Source organism: Suricata suricatta, chromosome 1 (genome assembly GCF_006229205.1).
Source record: "Suricata suricatta isolate VVHF042 chromosome 1, meerkat_22Aug2017_6uvM2_HiC, whole genome shotgun sequence".
Lineage (NCBI taxonomy): Eukaryota > Metazoa > Chordata > Mammalia > Carnivora > Herpestidae > Suricata > Suricata suricatta.
In genome coordinates, this window is record NC_043700.1 from 5325388 (window position 1) to 5346353 (window position 20966).

At 43.1% G+C, this 20966-nt stretch overlaps 1 long non-coding RNA gene across 1 annotated transcript in view; it reads right to left on the reverse strand.

Moving 5' to 3' along the window:
* The window catches only part of LOC115291817, a 131406-nt gene that overhangs the window by 18057 nt on the left and 92383 nt on the right, over positions 1-20966 (reverse strand). Inside the window, exon 4 of the long non-coding RNA XR_003908749.1 lies at positions 742-837. This is a non-coding gene — a long non-coding RNA (uncharacterized LOC115291817). The remainder of the gene's footprint in view (positions 1-741; positions 838-20966) is intronic.

The window sequence follows — 20966 nt, forward strand, 5'->3', positions numbered from 1 at the left end:
TAAATTAAACGGATCCTGAGGGGGGGGGTGTCATTGGAACCTCCAACTTATAGGTAGTTGGTCAGAAGCACAGGTGACAATCTGAACTTTTGACTGGCCCCTGGAGTTGGATGGAGCAGTGGATCTGATGCTATCTCCAGGTAGATAATGTCTAAATGGAGGCAACTTGTAGGACAGAAACCCAGCTGGTGTTACAGAATTGCTTGGTGTATGGAAAACCCCCATGTTTTGAATACAGAGTATTCTGTAAATAGATGGAAAACACAGGAATTTTCCCAGACATACATGCACACACACACACACACACTCACATACATACCACACCCCACATACACATAGACAAATCAATGGCTGCATTTGCAAGCTCTCATAGCTATTGACGGCTTATAAATAAATCAAGAAAAATAGACACTGTTGCCATTCACATTGTGTCCCCAACAAAACAAAGTTTAAAATATGCACATTAATTAACTAAGAATGGAATTTTCTAGAGGTCTGCTGGTCCACTGACCAGCCTCCATATGGAACACATGACTGTTGGCTACATACCTTCCCCTTTATATTTCCACTATGAAACAAAACAAATTCCAGGAATTATGGAAACATTTGTTAGTGGTAGATGGCTTTCTTAAAATGAAAAGTATATTGGGCTCATTTGACTGAATGTGGTATGACAGTGAACATACAGTTTCAGAAACAACATCAGGGTGGCATGGCAGGACTGCTGGCCTCACCACTTACAGAGTTTGGCTCCTCAGGGAAGTCAGACCCCGCAGCTGCTGGAGCTGGGAGGCCAGCACTCACTCTGGAGAAAGTTTGTCACCACCGCGGTCCAATCTGAGGGAGTCAGGGAAGAGAAGCTCCCCAGGGGGAGCAGATGAATGAGCACAGAATCTTGATTCCAGTCTACACTCCACACAGAAGAAAGAGGCTCAGCACTTATTTAATTAAACTCATTGCCCATCACGACCGGTTCAAAGGACTGTGCTTTATAATGAAAGAATTGCCTGGAAGTCCTGCCACTCCCGCTGGGCAATGGATGGATTTGTGCTGAGGGGACAAGGAAGACATTTAGGCACAGGAAAGAAAATTCTGCATGTGCACTCCTGTGAGGCTCTTGAGAATACAGAAAATATTCTGGTCAAACGTGGTTCCCAAACTGCTCTGCAGGTGTGGGTGGGAATGAGGACATGCAGAGTCTCTGTGTGGGAATGACCTAGAAGGCGCTACTCCCTTCTACATAATAACTCATGACCCACAGGGGCAGGAACCACTTTGCAGTTCACGAACCACGTCTGTAGGTACTTAAATTCTGGTTCTGCCAAACTATGGTCCTCACTGTTCAGTGTGTCTTCACACATAACTCATATTTGTACCAACTATTTCCTACAGGATCATACAATTCTCCTGCTAAAGTTCGCAGCCATCTCTTAAAATTTCTTGCCTTCACTTCTCAATCCTTCATTTTTAGAGAGAACAACATCCCCTATTCCACAGACACCGGACAGGTACTAAGAAAAAGTGATGTAGTCCAAGCCTCTGGTAGCAAAGGTATATCAAAACCAGTTTTCTTAGGTTCTCACCAACTCCCTTCTGTCCCAACCCTTGAAATTGACTTACAGCACTGCTGCTAGCCACTGGAGCACCGTGACTTCCACCTTCAACCTTGACCAGAAGAGCTCTTGTGCCACCATGTCTCAACCTAAAACCAGCCACTACACTAGACCAGCAGGTCCTTGAGTGTGGTCCGGTAACATGTGAAGATCCTCAAAACGTTTCCATGACAAACCCATTCACACAGAAATACTGAGATGACATCTGTCTTTTCCACTTTGAATTTCTCACAAGTACACAGCGGAATTTTCCAAGGACTACCTGGCATCCAATATTACAAAAACTTCAATGCAGAAGGAGATAGGAGAATGTAGGTGGTTTCTATTAAGCCAAATTTAAAGGAACTTGCAAAAGAAAGATTGGGAAATAAACCACTCTTTGGACATTTATTTTTGTTTTGGAGAACATGGTGATTGTCCTAAAGTGTGTTTTCATACTAACATGTAATGGGCTTATTGTTGGTCTTTCTCAATGAATTGATAAGTACATGTTTTTAAATATCTGTCTTCATTTAAAATGTGATAAATATCAGTAGATATAAGCTTGTTGGGTCCTCAAGAGCCAACGGTGTCCTGGCACAAAACAGGTCAGAAGTGCTGACAGAGCAGAGCACACCCGCCGCCACCCCACAGTCAACACCTGCCCTGTCCTGCCCCCGCCCTCACCTGCAACAGAACATCCTTCCTTCAGCAACAGAAAAAGGAGGGCCAAGCTCATCATGTAGCCATAGAAAATCTAATGACTTCTGTGCCCCAAAACACTGAACAGCTGCAGTGGGGTCAGGTGCTGGGCTGATTCATGCTCCTTCTATCATTCAGGGCTTGGCTGAAGAAGTAGAACCATGAGGAGTGGTATGTAATAAAAGATTTGTTACAGAGACTGGCACTCAAGCAACTATGAGAACTATAAACCAGCCATGCAAGGATGGTGCTTTTTTATCTGGAGCCTGATGTCATCAGGGCAGGTGACAGCAAGGAAGGATGGACATGAAGTGTGGGGTCAAGGGGAAGCTGTAGCTCCCAAGAATGGACTGGAGCCTGCTTCTGTCTCTCGCCTGCTTGCAGGCCTCCAACATGGTGATGCTTGTGCCCTGTAGGAGAAGCTGGCCTCTTTCATCATGAAGCTAAGCATGCAGTGGGCCAGGGGTCTAAGGAAATGGAGGAAGAGATGTGCAGGACTGCTGATGCATCCCAGCAAGTGGGACCAGAGAGCCACAACATGTTTGCAACAAAGGAGATCCACATGCACCTCACTGACCTTCCTCACATAAAACATGAGGTGAAGACTTCACTTCACCCTCCAGATCTCATGTAAAATCTCTTTTGACCCATGCTATTCTCCAGTTAAACAGGGAAGGAAACAATGAGAAACACAGCACCAGTTTCAGGTCACAGCATAAACCCCTCGGTACTGCTGGTTGGCATTGGCATCTGTCCACATGGCATCCAAGTAGGCTAACCTTCCAGGGAAACCCTTGTCTCCAAAAATCCACTGAGAACCTTTCTGGGAGTCTTCACTGCTTTCAGTTCCTCTGATGATTCCAGTACCTTTCCAGCCTGCATTTCTCATGATAGTTGATCTACTGATATTTTCAAAAGGAATAAATCCACCCAGTGTGAGAAGCCCATGGCACTAATATGACTTCAACGCCACTTGCATCCTCCCCCATCTTACTGCAGATGTTTAGTAGAATCTCAATAAATACAACTGAATTACTCAAAGAACGACAACATCACTGTGGTCACCTTGATCATCAGAGGCGTCAACCAGTCCTTCTATTCACATCCCCTACCCCTCTAGCCTTCACTCACTCATCAAAACCCTCTTTTGTTCTCTTAAGTGTATGAAACACCATCATTTATATTGTTTTTAGTAATTGCATTATCTGAAATCTCGTGGGTCTGATTCTGATTCTATCTGTTGCTTCTGCTCACACTCACGGTAACTGCTTTCTTGTCCTTGTTTCTTTTTACTTCACTTTTTTTTTTTACAGTAAGCTCATATGCCTTGGAAATCTATCCTTGGGAATTCATTGAGAACAGAGTTGGAGATGGGCTCTCTGTCGAAATTCTAAATTTGCTTCTGCCACGCACCTTGAGGCTCATCAACCTAAGACAAATCAAAGCACAAACTGTAGAATAACGGGCCACTGGTGTAGTGTGACTGGAACCCATAGAAACCCAGATTGTATCACACATTCATCAGGGAAGAACCTTTCACTTCTCCTGATCAGCAAGATTTCAGCCAGTTCTTGATGAAATATGCAAAGTTCTTGCTCTCCCTTGCATGGATGATGGAGCTCTGTGTGAGGTCAGAGTTAGCCAGTGACCCCTATTCAGACTCTTTGCCTTGGGTGGGCTTAAGCTTTGGTACCTGTTCCAAGCGCCATGTCACCCAGTCCATAAAGGGAATAGCTCAGTCATGTGAATTTTCCAATTATTCCCAGGACAAAATGGGGCTTCTTTGTTCTGATGATCTCTCTGAGTTCTTAATTTTCTCATTCTTTTTAATGTCTAGGATTCATTATTTCCTTGATATAAGATAGATATTTCCTATTTTATCTACCAATGGTTGGTCAAGTTATCTAATTATCAGTGTTGCTAGAAATATGTTTTCATTCATTTGTTTTTCAATAAGCATTTTGAAACCACCTATTATGTAAAAAGCAATTATAATCACTGACATAAAAACATAAATACAATATATTATTTACCCCCAAGGAACTTAGGGAAGAACAAGTGGCATAAAATGGATTATTAATATAGTAAGGAATAATACAGTATCATTTAATTGAGCATGGGAGGCTAGGGGGGTACAAAGGAGGGCCACCACACTCTCAGGTTGGGAAAAGGACATGGGAGAGGATAAGCAGTCAGCACAGGCACGTTACTGCAGTAACCTAAAACCAGGATCATTTATTTCTCTCACACATGTATAGATGGGCAGGCTTCAGCTCAACTTGGCTAGGTTTGACTGAGCTGGGTTCTGAGCTTCAGAAAGTTTAGGTCTGCTCCATGTGTGTCTCATTTTTCTGAGACCAGCAGTGACATGTCTTTCTCAGGCCAGAGATCTGAACCTTCCAGAGCAGTGAGTGGAAACCACCATGCCCGATGCCCCACCTACACTCCAAACTCACACAGTCACTTCTGCCCACATTCTATGGACAAAGTTCAACATCAGTGGGATGAGAAAGTATACTCCTCCCACAGAACTGGGAGTTGGTGGTAGAAAATAGTGAAGTTGTTGAAAGCAGTCTAATCTAACAAAGATGGATTTGGGGGTTAATATTTACATTTAGTTTCAAAAGGAGGTAGAAATTCAGAAGACTGTTAATTCCAGAATAAAAGGAAACACACAAGCAAAACAGTGTCACCAGCAGGGTTAATAAAGTCAACAAGGAGATGATAATGGGAAAGGAGACAGAGATCAGTAAAGGGCATTGTGTGTTTTAATGAGCTCTATTTTCTATGTAGCTTTTTGCTACATAAAAGCCAACTAAAAGCTTTTAAGCCAAAATGATATAATCAAATTGGCATTTTATTGAGATCACAGTGACATGTCACTAGATAAGCTGCCACTGCAGGCCGGGATGTGATGAAAAGATTCAGTAAAAAAAGATAAGAGATGGACTGTGTCCATGATTGTAAGAATAATATAGTCAAGTTGGAATCAAGTGCTCTTCAGGCAGTAGATCAATAAGCTAATAAAAGTAAAGTGTCTAGGAGTGTCTGGTACAAAATAAGTTCTCACTAAACATTGGAAGCTACTATTACTAGGAATAATAGGTCTAGGTAATTAGGTGAGGAGGTGGGGTTGCAAGATGAGAGCAAAGGAGAAAGGGAAGATGTCTTTCAGGACATTGTTTGATTAACCCGATTCTCTATATCATTTACCATCATATGATCAAAAGAGGAAGAATACATTTGCCAAGAGAAAAATGACAAATTTTGGCATTGGATGTGTTATAAACATAAAAGAAAAATCTCCAAAGTAATGAGAGAAATTTCAAATGAGCAACAGCTGTCAGACTGACAGCTGGCTTTTCAACAGAAGCAATGGAAACTGGAAAAACAGACAATGGAATATTATCTTCCAGGTGCTAAGGAATACCAATACCTGCCACCCTAGAATTTTATACCCAGCAAAACTAGACTTCAACAATGCAGCCAAAAGAAAGCCAGTAGAAAGGTACAAGTATGCTCATACCTGCTTTGTTCAAAAAAGTCTACAACCAAAACAACCAAAATATTTAATAACAATAAAATGAATAAAGTATGATATAGGCATATAATAAAGTACCACAGAGCTGTGGTTCTCAAAGTATTATGCCCACAACTGTGTCACCTGGGTTCTCAAAGTGTTATGCCACCAGTGTCTGTCACCTAGGAACTTGTTAGAAATACAGATTCTCAGCCCCATCTCAGAATTTACTATGTCAGAAACCCTGGAGGTGTGGATTAGCAATGTGTGATTTAACAAGTCTGAACATGGACAAACTACAAATTCATGTAACAACGTGATTGAATACTCAAAGCATAGTGATGAAAGAAAGAAGCCTGATTTATAAAATTCAAACTGCATATTCCACTTACACAATGGCTAGAAAAAAGAGAGAGATGTAATTCAACTAAATTGTATAGGGCTACTGAATTAAGAGCAAACCTACAATTAAGAGAAGGACGTGATTAATAAAAAAGTTCAGAGGCATCAGTTGACTGTCCAACATTGGCTCAGGTCATGATCTGATGATTGGTGAGTCTGAGCCCGTGTCAGGCTCTGGGCACTGACTGTGCAGAGCCTACTTTGGATTCTCTCACTCTCTTTCTGCCCCTCCCTTGTTGGCACTCTCTCTGTCTCTCTCAAAATAAATAAATGAGAAAAAAAGTAAACATAAGTTGAAATTATCTAATTACTAATTATCTCTTCAGTAACAAATAAGGTGTTTATGTAGGAAAAATACTTAGGATTCTAGGTGTTGACAGTATTTTATTTCCTGGCTTGGGTGATGATTACAGAGCTGTTCACCATGATTTATAATATATACATTATTTAATATATATGCACTTCTCTGTATATGTTTTATACTTCACAATAAAAAAGTGCTTTTAAAAAGAAAAGAGAAAGCTAATAAGAATGTTGATCAGAAGTAGAATGAAATCCAAGGAACTGTGTCTCAAAAAAGATAATCTGGAATGAACCACAGCTCTGAGAAATGGAGTAAAAAGAAATGACATTAGGGGCACCGAGCCAGCTCAGTCAGTAGAGCATGCAACTCTTGATCTCGGGGTTGTAAGTTTGAGCCCTAAATTAGGTGTAGAGATTACTTTAAAACAATGAAATCATTGAAAGAAAGAAAGAGAAAGAAAAAAAGAGAAAGGAAGGAAGGAAGGAAGGAAGGAAGGAAGGAAGGAAGGAAGGAAGGAAGGAAGGAAGGAAGGAAGAAATGACATAAAAGTATGGCAGGAGGGGAGAACATTATGTCACCCATGTCCCAAAAGTGTATCTCACTAATACCCACTCTTCTCGCTCGGGGCTTTTCCTTTCTTTTCCAAACCTTCCTATCTTCCCAGTTCCAACTTGTAAACTCTGCATGTCTCCTGATAGGCACCACTTCTACCACCACCTCTGACATGGGAGTCTAGGACCCAGCGATCATTGGCCCAGGAAAGTCCAGGCCACAGGCACATAATAAAAGCAGAAATGCTAATAAAAAGACACTTAGAGGATTTCTTATTTTCAGCCACAAGCCCATCACCAGATACAAATTAGACACCCCGCAGCATGCTTTTGTCTGTGTTTTCTGAGGTTTTTCGTGTGTGATCTTTTTGGAGATGCCACCTAAATCTGCTCAGATTTTAATGGACGTAAACCTATTTTGAAACTACGTACATAACCTGACGCAGCAACAGTCTGTCCTGAATCACACCGCTTTGTTTCTCATTTCCTTCCGGGCCAGGGAACTGGGCCAAGAGTAGCAAAGGCCTCCAAAGTCCAACATAGACCAAAATTGCCTGAACTACTTCCATCTTGACTTGCCCGGAAGCAATCTTTGACTTTTGTTATAATGAGCTCCGTGGCATTACATCTCCAAACCTTGATACCGACAACACTGCACAAGGGTCCCAGGAGTCCCGCTAAGGCACCCAATGGTCACTTCCCAAGCAGAACGAACTCAGATGAGGAAGAAGTTCCGCGTGGCCCTATGAGACCGACAGCAGGAACCCCGTGCCAATTCAAATCTCTCGGGGCACTTAGCTAATTGCAAGGTATTACCCTTGCCTGCCCAGTGCAGTAGTAACTCAGCCTGCAAACACAGTCCTGCCGAAAGAGCCACGGTGTTTTTATGTGTTTTACTGAGCTACAGAATTTCCCAGCGGATCGGTTACTGGTGTTTATTGTTTTGTATTTTAAGAGTCTTTCTACAAATTGGGAATCAGGAACCAAACATATTCATCCCGGGGTAATTTGCTTATTGCTCATGAATGGCACTTAAACAAAAGCAACAATGCACTTTTCACTGAAAAGCATTTGGTTTCAGCATTTTGGCAAGCACTTCAGGAAACCCCCATGCTTCCTTCCCAGAACATAAATCTCCTTCCTGGAGCCCAGAGTTGTGGTCAAATGAGGAGAGAAGAGAGAAGGAGTGCGGTTTTATTAATGAGTTGCATTTGGAAGTGATCCGCGGAAAGCTTTCATCCCTGCTTTCTCTCACGGGGTCCACGCTGGTGATCAGAGGGGGAATGGCTCTAAAATGCAAATAGATTGTCTGATAGAAGGGGTGCTGTGGGGAGAATATCTATTAGAAACAGGACCTTCACTGGAATAGTCGGGGTAAGTGCAGTTTCTCAGAAGAGCCCTAGTGTTACACCACCATTCCTAGAAGGATTCTGGACACACAGAACCAGTATATCTTTGTTGGAATAGCAGTTTGTTCAATGAAACTGTTTGGCTTTAAATCAAAGTGGCTTTAACGCAAGGCTGGGTAGTCCCAAATGGAGTTGCTCAACCCAATAAGGTGCATAATAAACGAGGGACTGGAAGGAGTCATCCCGGCAAAGTTCCTATCAGCCGGACACTAGGTTTCTTGGGGAGGGCATTTCTTTGGAGTTGAGATCTCCATAAAGCACACCAAGTTGCTGGGAGGTTACTCCACACTCGTTTTAAAATCCCATTGGTATTCTTTGGAGGTGAGTTACAGCTTTGGAAACATGCATTTAGCTCAAGAGTGTCCTCCACAACCCGATGGCCTATAGTTCTCTGGTGTCTTCTTCATGTCCTTCTTTCTCTTCCCTCCCTTCTTTGCCTCCTTAGGTCCAGTGTGTCCACCACTGGTGACGGTAAATCTAGCAGAGGTGCACTCCATCGGCCATGCTCTCGTCTCTCCCCATGGAAGTAGTATGAACTCATATGTTAGGACTCCACCCCCATACCACCTGCTCATGCAGCCTTCCCAGCGTCCCCTTCATGCGGCTAAGGGCCTCCTGAAGCAGGAATCCCCAAACCGGGAGCCAAAGCTCAAATTAGGGCGGAGTGTTAGCTCCTGAGACGTTGTCACAGGGCTCATGCTGTACACATCTAAAGTTTGAATTTTCAATAACTGGTCTTTGCTGTTACTCACATCGCTCATACAAGTGGTTATCTCCTTGAGAAAGGGAGTAACCTACCAAAGGTTTTGAGGGAAATAGTAAGGTGAGACACCAGATGAAGGTAGATGGAAAGAGAAGAGAGGTGGACTCACAGATCTCAAAAGGGTAGAACCTCCAAGGTGCGGGAAACGAGTGAATGGGTGCACGGTGTGCAGGGAGAGAAGAGGTCATGTGCTTGATGTGGCACATGGGCCCATGGCCCTGTGATTCAACGAGCAAAAGAGCACAGTGGAGTGCATTTGTGGGGGAAGTAATGAGTTATATTCAACTTCCTTTGCGTTAATGGAATTCTATCTTAAATCCTCAGAAGGATGAGCCTAGAAATCACTTTTTAAATTAAGCATAATAATAAAGAGATAGTACCACACCGCAAGGAGGAAGTCTCCCCTCTGACAGGTGGGACAGGTGTTCTACAACAGGAGGAACCTTCTCCAACTCAGGACAGTATCTGTCATCTCCCGCTGCAAACCCACGTCCAGACAAGGCAGAGCGGGGAGGCCAGCGGCAGAATGCTGCTTTGTAAATCTATGCTCTGGAAGCATCTCTTTTTCGGAGGGTGCCTTCCGAAAACCATCTATTTCTTCACGCTTCTAACTTCCCACACTTGCTCTTCAGCGTATTGGTTCTTTGGGGGGATTTTCTTGAAGGAGCTGAGTTAGGCTCTCCCAAAGACAGGTGACACAGGTGACTGCATTTCCCACAGTTTTCGCCGAAAGGTGGCCGGCTGGTCTCAGCTGGCATGGATGTGCTTATACAGTCAGGACGAATGAAAGGATCCCTCTTAGAATGCTCAACATTGAACTGACAGCGTGATGCCTAGCCTGAACTTGGGGAAGTCATCTGAGGATGGGGAAGGTGATGGCTGGGTTTGCTTTAGCAGAATGGGCTTACACACTTGAACGCAAAGGGCAGACACACCAGGATTCAAATGCCCAACTGCCCTGCTGGCAGTTGCATCAACATGAGCAGCTAACTCCTGTCTGAGACCTGGAGATTGATAACACAGTACTGACCCCATTTTTGTTGTGAACTGAGTGAAATGATGAGTGCAAATTGCTCCCACAGTGATGGGCACATAATAAGTGCTCTGTTAACAAGAATTGTCACCTAAATTCATGCACCATGAGCTGCTCCAGGGTCGCGGTGTCTAGTGGGAAAGCCTATTTCTGCCCGGAATTTTAAAAAAGTCCATTGATCATCAGAATGTTAAAGTATGTTTTGCTTCATTTATATGACTGAATCGTGTCCTATTTGGATAATTGACCCTGAGTTTGAGACTTCTAGCCAGGAGCGACTTAAATTAGTTGAGCATTCAGAGCTGGTAGAATTCTCTTAAACTCCTGAAATACCAGTGGAAAGCACTCAGCTCATTCATGCTGTCTCTTCTTCGTCCCTGTGCTCTGCAGTCCTGAGGCCAGAACAGGCAACAGGGGACAGGAGAACAAATCAGGGGTGCATGCAATTGGCCTGACAGGTCAGAGCAGCCATTCTGGAGCTCTGAGCATCTGACCCCCCGGCCCGCGGTGCTTCAGCTGCAGAGTCATCTCCCCGGTCTCTCCAACGCCGCCTTCTGTCACTGCAAGAAGATGGGCTCACGCTCAAAGAGTAGGCAGCGGTTCTCAAGCTTCTTGGGGGGTCCATCCAGGTGCTTGTTTAAAGGCAAATTCCTGGACCCCCTCCTCAGTGAGTCTGCAAACCAGTGTGGACTCTACAAAGGATCGACACCCATCAGTCCTCACGTCTTCACTCCTGAAATGATTTCTCCACGTGCGTCATGCTCACTGTCTCCTCTGATGCCCCGTGGTGGTCCGTCCTACTCTCCCATCTATAACGTCCCCAGACATGGCTTTTCTTTTTTTCCCTTTTTTTTCTTTTTCTTTTTTTTCTCACAGTTAGCTAAAATAAGCTATAGGATTAAAAATAGGTGTGTTATTTCAACAGGTAATTATTTTCCTGAAAATGAGAGCTAGTGGGTCTATTTTAAGAGTTAATTAGCCGACAGGGGAACTGAATTCACCCTACAGTGCATTTCGACACACACTTCAGAACAGTAATAGGTAAAAGCACACCAAGCTGCAGAGAATTTCTGAAAATACGGGCAAGCGGGCCAGCCATCTCACTGGGTGTTGAGTCCTCACCAGATATTTGAGCAGATTTTTCGCATGCATGGTAGTAATAACAATGTTTTTAAAGATCTCTTTTCGTTTAATGACTATGTTGGAATTCTTTTTCTCCCTGCCACAAAGCAGGTGGACAGTTAGCCATAGAGAATGACGGACTCAGGGACGCCACTGCTGCAGAATCATACAACTTAATGAGGGAGCTTGAAGCTCTCCTTCCCAGGGAGGCGGTGAGAGAGGTGATTGCTGACCTGCAGTCTGGCAAAAGCCCAGATCCTGACATGTCATCTCATTAAAAGTGGTCTCTTGGGTTCGAGTCCTCTCTGGTGACATTCGGCAGTGGCCCTACTTCATGGCTCAAGTTTTTATTATTTCTTTTCATTGGTGGCAGTGAGGGGTGCTGGGAGCTAGCGAGGAGCTCAGCATGACCTACCCCACACCAATATTGGGGGGCAGAATTTCTTTCCACTGTTCTGAGGCATGACAGGATAGGATTGAGGGCACACCATCCCTACCGGGGGATGTCAATCAAGTGGCAACATCAGCAGCGGGCCACTCAAGAGCCAACACCACCGTTTGCTCCATTCTACAATAGGAACCTCCTTCCGCAATGATTTCACTGCCAAGGGCCCGACTGTCACCCCAGCACAGTGGTTTAGTTTATGTAGCAATACAGAGGCACAAGATCTACATCCTGGCCGCTTCTCTCTTTGCTGGGATGATGCGCTGGCCTTGTGGTCTTCAGCGAACTTTGAGTCCTGGACTTTGCTCCGCCTATTTTTTTTTTTTTTACTAGAAGCATCTTTTTTTTGCCGCTTGGTTAAAAGATCTCTCACTAAATATCAATGTGATTCTGAAAGTGAATCTCACGTGTGTCCCCAGCAGAAAGGAAAAGACTACATGGTCAGGTGGTTGGTCCAAGTGCACTGATAGCCATTCAGTCCCCAGAGAGGGCAGAGGGAGTGGAGCCAGAACCAAAGCCCAAGTGCCCACTGTGAGCTCTGGCCAAGGTCCAAGGCGGTCAGCACTCTGGACACACCAGCCAAGCTCAGGGACCCGGGAGAACGGGGTCTGCGGGCCCCGGCGTCCACCTCCAGGCCAGTGTGTGCCCCTGCACCTGTGGCATCGGTGCTTCCAAGGCCGTATTCGGGTTCGCGCCCGCCTGCAGACAGTATGCTACCCTCCTGGGCTTCCTCTCCTCATCTGTAAAATGGGAACAACACTACTTCTTATATTTGGGATGAAAACCAATGAGGTAACATGCTAAGTGCCAGGTAGAATGAGTTTTCAGTGCTCAACAAATGAGACCACATTTGCTAATCTACAAGGGGTTAGGTTACCAGTTTGGGTTGCATAGAGGGCCGTGAGCTGCAGGGACCAGGGGATGAGGCCTCACAGGTCTATGGAACGTCTGCTCTGCTCTCTCTGGTCCCTCTCAAGAGTCGGGTAAGACTTGGGGTCTCTGTCATCGATGGAAGACCCATCCACAGTTTGAACTTCTCAAACATAAAGACATTTTCTGTTTTTTCAAAGAATTATACTTATGAAGGCAGACCTTTCCCGGGATGCCATTACTTACACGGCGGACCTGACCCAGAGGGCGTCACTGTGGCATGGCAGCGAGCAGGTGCACTATCCCCCCAGGTGCTGCAGCGCCCCCGCGCAGCCCTGTAAGGATTGCCAGTGCCTGCCTCTCCTGGGTCCCGGTGCTCCTGAAAGCCTCTGACCTTCCTGCAGCCCTGGCAGGAGAGCGCGGCTCCGAACCGCGGCCTGCCTGAGCCCCCTGGCGGCTGCTCCGCGGCCGCGCACCCGTGGGCCCGGGGAGAGGCTCCAGCCCGGGCTCCAGGCCCTTCGCACCCTCCCCTTCCCGCAACTACCTGCTGGAACGCTGGGCGCCAGTCCGACAGGGCTTTCCCTAGACAGGGCAGGGGTGCGCTGCCCCTGCTCTGGAATTCTCCATGCCTCACACTTCCTGCCACTTCTCACTTTGAATACCAGAGGGAGTCCCCAAGGCCCCCCAAAGGGCGAAGAAAAGCAGCGGCTTAGGAGTCCGGATAATTTAGGCTTGAGTACCGAGTAGGTTCAATAGATGAATATTCATTCATTCCCGAGTAGGTTCAATAGATGAATATTCATTCATTCCCGGGCCACTTACCTACTCTGGGCCTCCACTTTCTCAGCTGGGAAACAGGATGGTGGTGGCCGGGTCTGGGGGGTCCTTTTAATTTTAATTCCACAGTGAGAATATATAGATATGCATATAAAAATTCATTCCTATAGCTGCACAGTATATTATAGGCATAACCTAATATAGGTATAATATAGAGAGACATAATATATATTCCAGAGACAGACAGGAGGAGAGAAGACATGTGAAAACACGTAGTCAGTGGTCATGATTATTAGAACTACCCAGGAGACACAGTTGATTCAAAATTGCTTCTGAAGAAGAAAATAAAAGGAAAGTAATAAAAAAAATTCAAGACTCATATAAGAAAAAATTTCCAGAAATAAAGATCACATGAATCTGTAGACAATCGGTATTCCATATTCCCGACAAATGTAACAGATAACACGTTGCCTAATTCAAGGAGAAAGAAGAATCCTTAAGCATCCTGACATCGTAACAAATCATCAGTAATTTGAGGAAAATCACAGCTTAGGGTGTTTCGACAGGACTAAATTCCACAAAAGAACAAAGTCACACTGATATTGGGTTAATTTAAAAACAAATGGGTTGCAAGTATTTTATGTCAATTTTGTACATTGTCATTTGTTTGTAAAAGAGAAAAAAATTGTCATATTTTCAAAGAGTGGGTAGCTACAACTTTTATTCACAGGGGATATATATTTGAAGACTACACCAGAGTCTGCTTGGTTTTGCCCCAACAAAAGTTCTCCCCTCTTCCTTAGTGATGGAATCCCTTATTTTAGCAGGACTTAGCTGTGCAGATTGAAGCTTATACTTTCCAACTTCCCTTCCCTACAGCTGTGGTCATGTTGACCAGGTTCTGGCTAAAGGAGTAGAAGACATGCTGTGTGCAGGGCTCCAGGAGAGGACTGGGGAGGGGGCAGGAACCCTATTTCTTTCCCTCCTTCTTCCAGAGAGGACAGCGTGCCTGCAGGCTGTGGTCTTGTGGACTTCATGAAGCCACAGTTTCAGCCCTAACCTGACCACTTCCAGACTTCTTCTGGGAGAGAGAACTGACTCCTACCTTAGCTGAGCCTCTGTTAGTTTCTGATTTCAAACACCTGCAACAAATCTGATCCTAAATGACACCGATAGACGATAAAGCCAAATAATAGATTAAATCCAAACTAAGGAAATCATTTGTGAAAGGAACTGCAGTGAGCAGTAAATTCAATTAAACACAGAAGAAGCCAAAACATTTGGGGCAAATAGAGTTAAAATGTCACTGCATGCCATTGTAATTCGTGAAATAAAAGATAAATAATGTATAAATAATCTGCTGATTGTGGATTGGGATAAAATCCAGACTGCGTCAGCATGTGGATGTAGCAAATAAATGAATGAGGGTTAGAAACGCGAGAAGGATAAGGAAAATGTGCTGATTTGTTCCTCTGTCATAGGAGAAATCAATATATTCAGTTTCACTTACGAAATTGATGAATGGGGAAATACGAGTTTAAGAGTATTACTTAATACGTCTGTGTCAGTTCGAATTAGATTTGGCTGAACATACAAGAAACCCGAAATCACAGTGGCTTAACAAATTTAGAGGTCTATTTTTCTTTCAAATAAAATAAAGCTGGACATAGGCAGAGTCCAGGGCTAGTACGGGTTACTTTCTACCCTTCCCCCTTCGACATGAGGTCTCCATTTCAAGATCACCTCCTGGTGGTAAGATGGGCACTGGTGCTCCAGCCATCATGTCTTCCTCCAGACAGAGAAAGGGATGTGAAAAGGGAGGAAATGTTCATCTGAGTGGTCATACTTCCCACGGCCCACACAAAAATTTAGGGGAAGATGAAAAAATACAGTCTTTAGGCCAACCATATTTTCATCCCTCAATAGAAAGAGGGCTCTGTTCATAACAAGAAAAATGAATATGGATAGCAAGTAGGCAACTAACAGTCCCTGCCCTAGAAGTAAGCATAATCACTTATGTAATGACTGTACATTCACCAAGTGAATAAAAGATAAAAAAACAAAGACAACCTTTCAACCAAAGGCTAGCATATGGTATTTCTAGTTGTTACACATAATGTCAAGAAAAAAATGGACACCGGGTTTTACTGGTGGACTCCTGTCCCCCCAAAATTTGTGTTGACACCCTAAGCCTTAGTACCTCAAAACACAATTTTATTTGGAAATAGGGTCACTGTAGATGTATTTAGTTGCAATGAGGCCACAGTGGAGTCGTATGAGCCTCTCATCTGACTGGTGTCCTCATAAAAACGGGAAATTTGGACACAGACGTACATATAAGGTGCCACGAGAAGATGAAGGCAGAGGTGGGGTGATGCTTCTACCAGCCAAGGACTCCAAGGATGGCCAGGAAACCAACAAAAGCTAGGGAGGCAGCATGGAACCACTCCTCCCCACGGCCTCAGAAGTAACTAACCAAGCTGACATCTTGACCTTGGACTCCAGGTCATCAGGACTGTGAGGAAATGCACTTGTGTCCTTCAAGCCACTCAGCATGTCATACTTAGTTATGGTGGCCCTCGCAAATGCAGACGCTGGAGATCACTGTTCATCTTTTACAATTTTCTGCATGGTTTGACTATTTTAAAAAGACCATATCCTTTATAAGCAAAACGAACAATATATGTTTTCTCAATAAGATGAATGAGGCAATTTGTAGTTTTTCTTTTTGGTAAGTTTACATTTCAAAAAATCCATTGCCCTAAAATTTTTAATTTTTTAATTTTTTTAATGCATTTTTATTTTTGAGAGACAGAGCATGAGCAGGAGAGGGACAGAGAGGAAGGGAGACACAGAATCCAAAGTAGGCTCCAGTCTCTGAGCTGTCAGCACAGAGCCTGATGTGGGGCTTAACTCACAGACCACACAATCATGACCTGAGCCCAAATCGGATGCTCAACCGATTGAGCCACCCAGGCACCCCACCCTAAGAATTTTAAACAAAATTTAATGTTATAATGATCTAGTTCTGAGACTTTTTAGAGAGGCAGTTTTGTCCCGGGGCTCTAGGCCAATCCTTGTTTTTAAACTTTAGCAAATGATCATTTATACTTACTCAAGAAAAAAAATTAATTAAAAGATGAAGGTGGTGATGACAGCCTGGTGTTTTGATGATTCCCAAATTCACACATAAAAACTGACACGACAATTAGCTATCAAAGCCACAGCCTTATGATCGATGTTTACAACCAGACCGGATAAGATCACACTACAAACTCTAAAAGACAACTAGGTGGCGGAGAGTCACCTCTAGCCATGAAGCAGGCACATCACCAGCATGTGTAGAAGAGAGGAAAGCAGAAAGGTAAAGCCCTGAGAGTAGGAACTCACCTTCCCCCAAACAGTCAACAGGGTCTTGTGGGAAAGCAGGGGGTTCCAGACGGAGAGTGGCTGGTGGCAGCAGGAAGTGGTGGCCAGTGGTGACGGGCAAGTGCGGGGCTGACGGCAAGGACTAGACAACCTGGACGAGTGTAACCTAGTACACTCCTGAAATGGATACTGCCCCACAGTGGGGAGAAGCTGCTGAACATGCAATTGGGATTGGGGAGGACAGGGAACACACATACAAAGGGAAGAGAAGGTCAGACCAAAAAGAGAGAGGAAGAGAGCTGGGAAATCTCAGAAGACACACTGCCATGCTTTTTTTTTTTTTAAGTTTAATTATGTTTTTTAACATATGCAATTATTTTCCATCATTTACAATACAGTAGTTACAATGACACTCCAAACAGAAAAGCAAAGTAAAAAATCAAAACCCCCACTTCTGTTTCATGTAATTAGACTTATACAGAAATTAGAAGGTTAAGTACCAACTAGTTAATCACCTAATTTCACAGCTATCTGAAGTGGCGATCGTTCTATAGCAGCTGATCTATGATACACTGTAAGGCAGAGGGGAGAAAAAAGAAACAAGAGGAGGAACTCCTCAAAGGTACAAAAGCTATCTGAACAAAGCTTTCTCCTAAAAGTTAGGAAAAAGGAATTTCACACACAGACACCCCCACCCCCACACACACACAAACACAAACACACACACACACACTGAGAATAGAAACATAGCTAACAAATGTATCAAAAGTGGCATAAAAGTGATTTTGAGGGAAAAAAGAGAATAAGGAACAGAAAACTTTGCAGTGAAGATACACCAGAAGTCACACTATAAATAAATAAGTAAATAAACAAACAACAGTGACATACTTAAAACTATTCAAAAATTAATAGAAAGATAACAGACATGAAAGAAACAACATGAATCAGAAGTAGAAACACTCAGGAATGAGATAATGCTAGAACACAAGAGAAAAAAACTAGAGGAAAAGAGAAAAGCACTTTAGAAATGAAGATAGAACTAGCAAGACCACAAGGAAAAAAACAAGACAACAAGCAGAGCCTTCAGAGAAATGGACAGCCAGAAAAGGTTTTGATTATCACACAAAATGAAAAAAATATTAAAAAAAATATTTCAAGTAAAAGTGAAAAGCACCGAAGACAGGCAGTCAAGACCTAGTGTATGTTTAAAAGGGGCCCCTAAGGAAGAAAATCAAAGAAAGGAAGCATAGCAACACAAACTATCATTCCAAAGCACTGTCCTGGGAGTGCCTGGGTGGCCAGTCAGTTAAGCATCTGACTCTTTCTTTCAGCTCAGGTCACAACGTCACAGTTCATGAGTTTGAGCCTAGTGTTGGGCTCTGTGCTGACAGTGTGGAGCCTGATTGGGATTCTCTCTCTCTCCCTCTCTCTCATCCCCTCCCCTACTCTCTCTAAATAAATAAATAATTTTACATTTAAAAACATTTTTAAAGCACTTTTTTGAAAAAATACTTGAAACCATGTACTGAAAGAGTACAGAGTATCTGCAAATGCCAACCCAGAATAACCAACACTGGAACATTTACTATTAAAAGTACTTTATTTGATTAAAAAAAAGAAGAAAATTCACTGGGAAACTAGGCAAAGAGGACACTTTACTTATTAGGAAAATAAAATAAAATTGTTATATGACTTTTCCAACCAATACTTTATGCTTGAGAGAGGGATAAAATAGCTGAGACCGTCAAGAAAGAAAATGTGCGGCCAGAATTTTATACCCAGCAAATCTGACTTCAAGTACAACATATGACATATACTTCAGTAATTCAGCCATGATTCCTACCATGAACATTTCCTAAGCAATCTACTAGAAAACAAGTCTCAGACAAAGAAAATGAATAGACAGATGTGGTCATAAACACTGGTGGTTAAATATACAGTCACTTGAAGTAAGAAGATTAAATGAGAATCAAAAGGGAGAAATTACAGTATATAATGGCTATGTGATCTGAAAAAAGAGATATAGGACAAGCATGTAACAAACAGAGGGGTACAGATAGTATATTTAAGGATCTTTATTTTTAGGAAATCATAACTCATGGTAGCTGTATTAGTGTTCATATTCTGAGTTGTATCTGTAAAGTGAAAAAAAGCAAATCTTTATGCAGTATTCTAATAGTTTTTCTCCTATATTAGAAGTTGGAGAACTGCGGCCCATGGGCCAGCTGCCTGTTCTTACAAAAAAAGTTTTATTGGAACACATCCATGCACATTCATTTACTTTCTGTATAGGGCTGCTTTCTCATGACAGAGTTGAGTAGTCCAAACAGAGACTGCATGGTCTGCTCGTCTACCCTATATCCTTGAAAAGTTAACCTTCTCCATGCAGAAGAAATGAGATGTAGAAACAAGGTAAGTGGTCAAATGAAAAAACTGTAGTTCCAAATTTGAATTGTAAATCTCAGGAGAAACTTCTGAGGTGCTCTATCTTTTCACTGAATTCTAACTCTATCCCATAAAAAGGCCTAAAACCAATGATCCTACCAGAGGCCGAGAGCATCCCCAATACCAAGATCATGGCTTGGGTATTAGGCCCATTTCCCAACTGAAACAAAATGAAGCAAAATAAAACATAGGCTTCGTAAAAGGCATGGCTGATTCCACATCTGGGGCAGGAAATATACAAGATGCACCTGGTGTGTCTGGAAATGCCAGAGAGCTAACAGAGACGACCAGGATCAGGTCAAAAGGACTCAGGAGATATCCAGAAAAGGTTCCCGTTGGCCAAAGTAGGGACAGTTTGTTTCCATATATAATAACTGTCACTGATGAAAGCCAATCATGTATATAAAAACACGCATTTATGGGAATATTTAAAAATAACAATAAATGCTCACCTAAGGACAAGAAGCCAATTCATCATTGTGAAAACTAGATAAGCCATTATATACTGCAATTTCTCCCTTTTGATTCTCATTTAATCTTCTTACGTCAAATGACTGTGTATTTAACCACCAGTGTTTATGACCACATCTGTCTATTCATTTTCTTTGTCTGAGACTTGTTTTCTAGTATATTGCTTAGGAAATGTTCATGGTAGGAATAATGGTAAATTACTCAAATATTTATTTCCTTCCCTAAACTGAATTATAACTCATAAAGATATACCATTTGGTGTCCAAAGAGGAGATGAAGGGAGTTATTTCCTTACAAGTATATCCCAGCTAATGAACATAGCTAAGGGATAGAATTAGCATACCAGCATTTTGCAGCCTTTGGTTAATTTAGGAATCAAGGCATTGAGCTAACATAAAAAAAGAGTGAAAAACAGACATGATGTGCTTCTCAAGAAACAGATACCAGACTACCCCCTTAAGTCTCGCCATGGGTTTGGCACAAAGTCAGATCAAACTTCTGGATTCTACCACCAATTTGCAGGAAATACAGGTAACAGAGGCACATGAATTGGGCTGTGAGTCTGAAATCAGCAAGAGGTAAGCGGTGGGAAAATCTGCCAGCTGAAAGATTCAAGTCCTTCAACAAACAAACTGTAAGAAAAAGGAGGGCATGATGGAGAACCAATGGATTACAAGACACTTAAAAGACATAATACTTTCCTTAACTGGGGAGGTTAGAAGATGTATCTAGGGCTAGTACCCAAAATCTACAAGAAACTCACCAAACTCCACACCCACAAAACAAATAACCCAGTGAAGAAATGGGCAGAAGACCTGAACAGACACTTCTCCAAAGAGGATATCCAGATGGATATCCAGGCACATGAAACGATGCTCAACATCACTTATCATCAGGGAAACACAAATCAAAACCACACTGAGATACCACCTCACACCAGTCAGAGTGGCTAAAATGAACAAAGCAAGAGACTACAGTTGTTGGAGAGGGTGTGGAGAGACAGGCACCCTCTTACACTGTTGGTGGCAATGTAAACTGGTGCAGCCACTCTCGAAAACAGTGTGGAGGTTCCTCAAAAAACTATCCATAGAACTCCCTTATGACCCAGCAATAGCACTGCTGGGGATTTACCCAAGGGATACAGAAGTGCTGATGCATAGGAGCACTTGTACCCCAATGTTCATAGCAGCA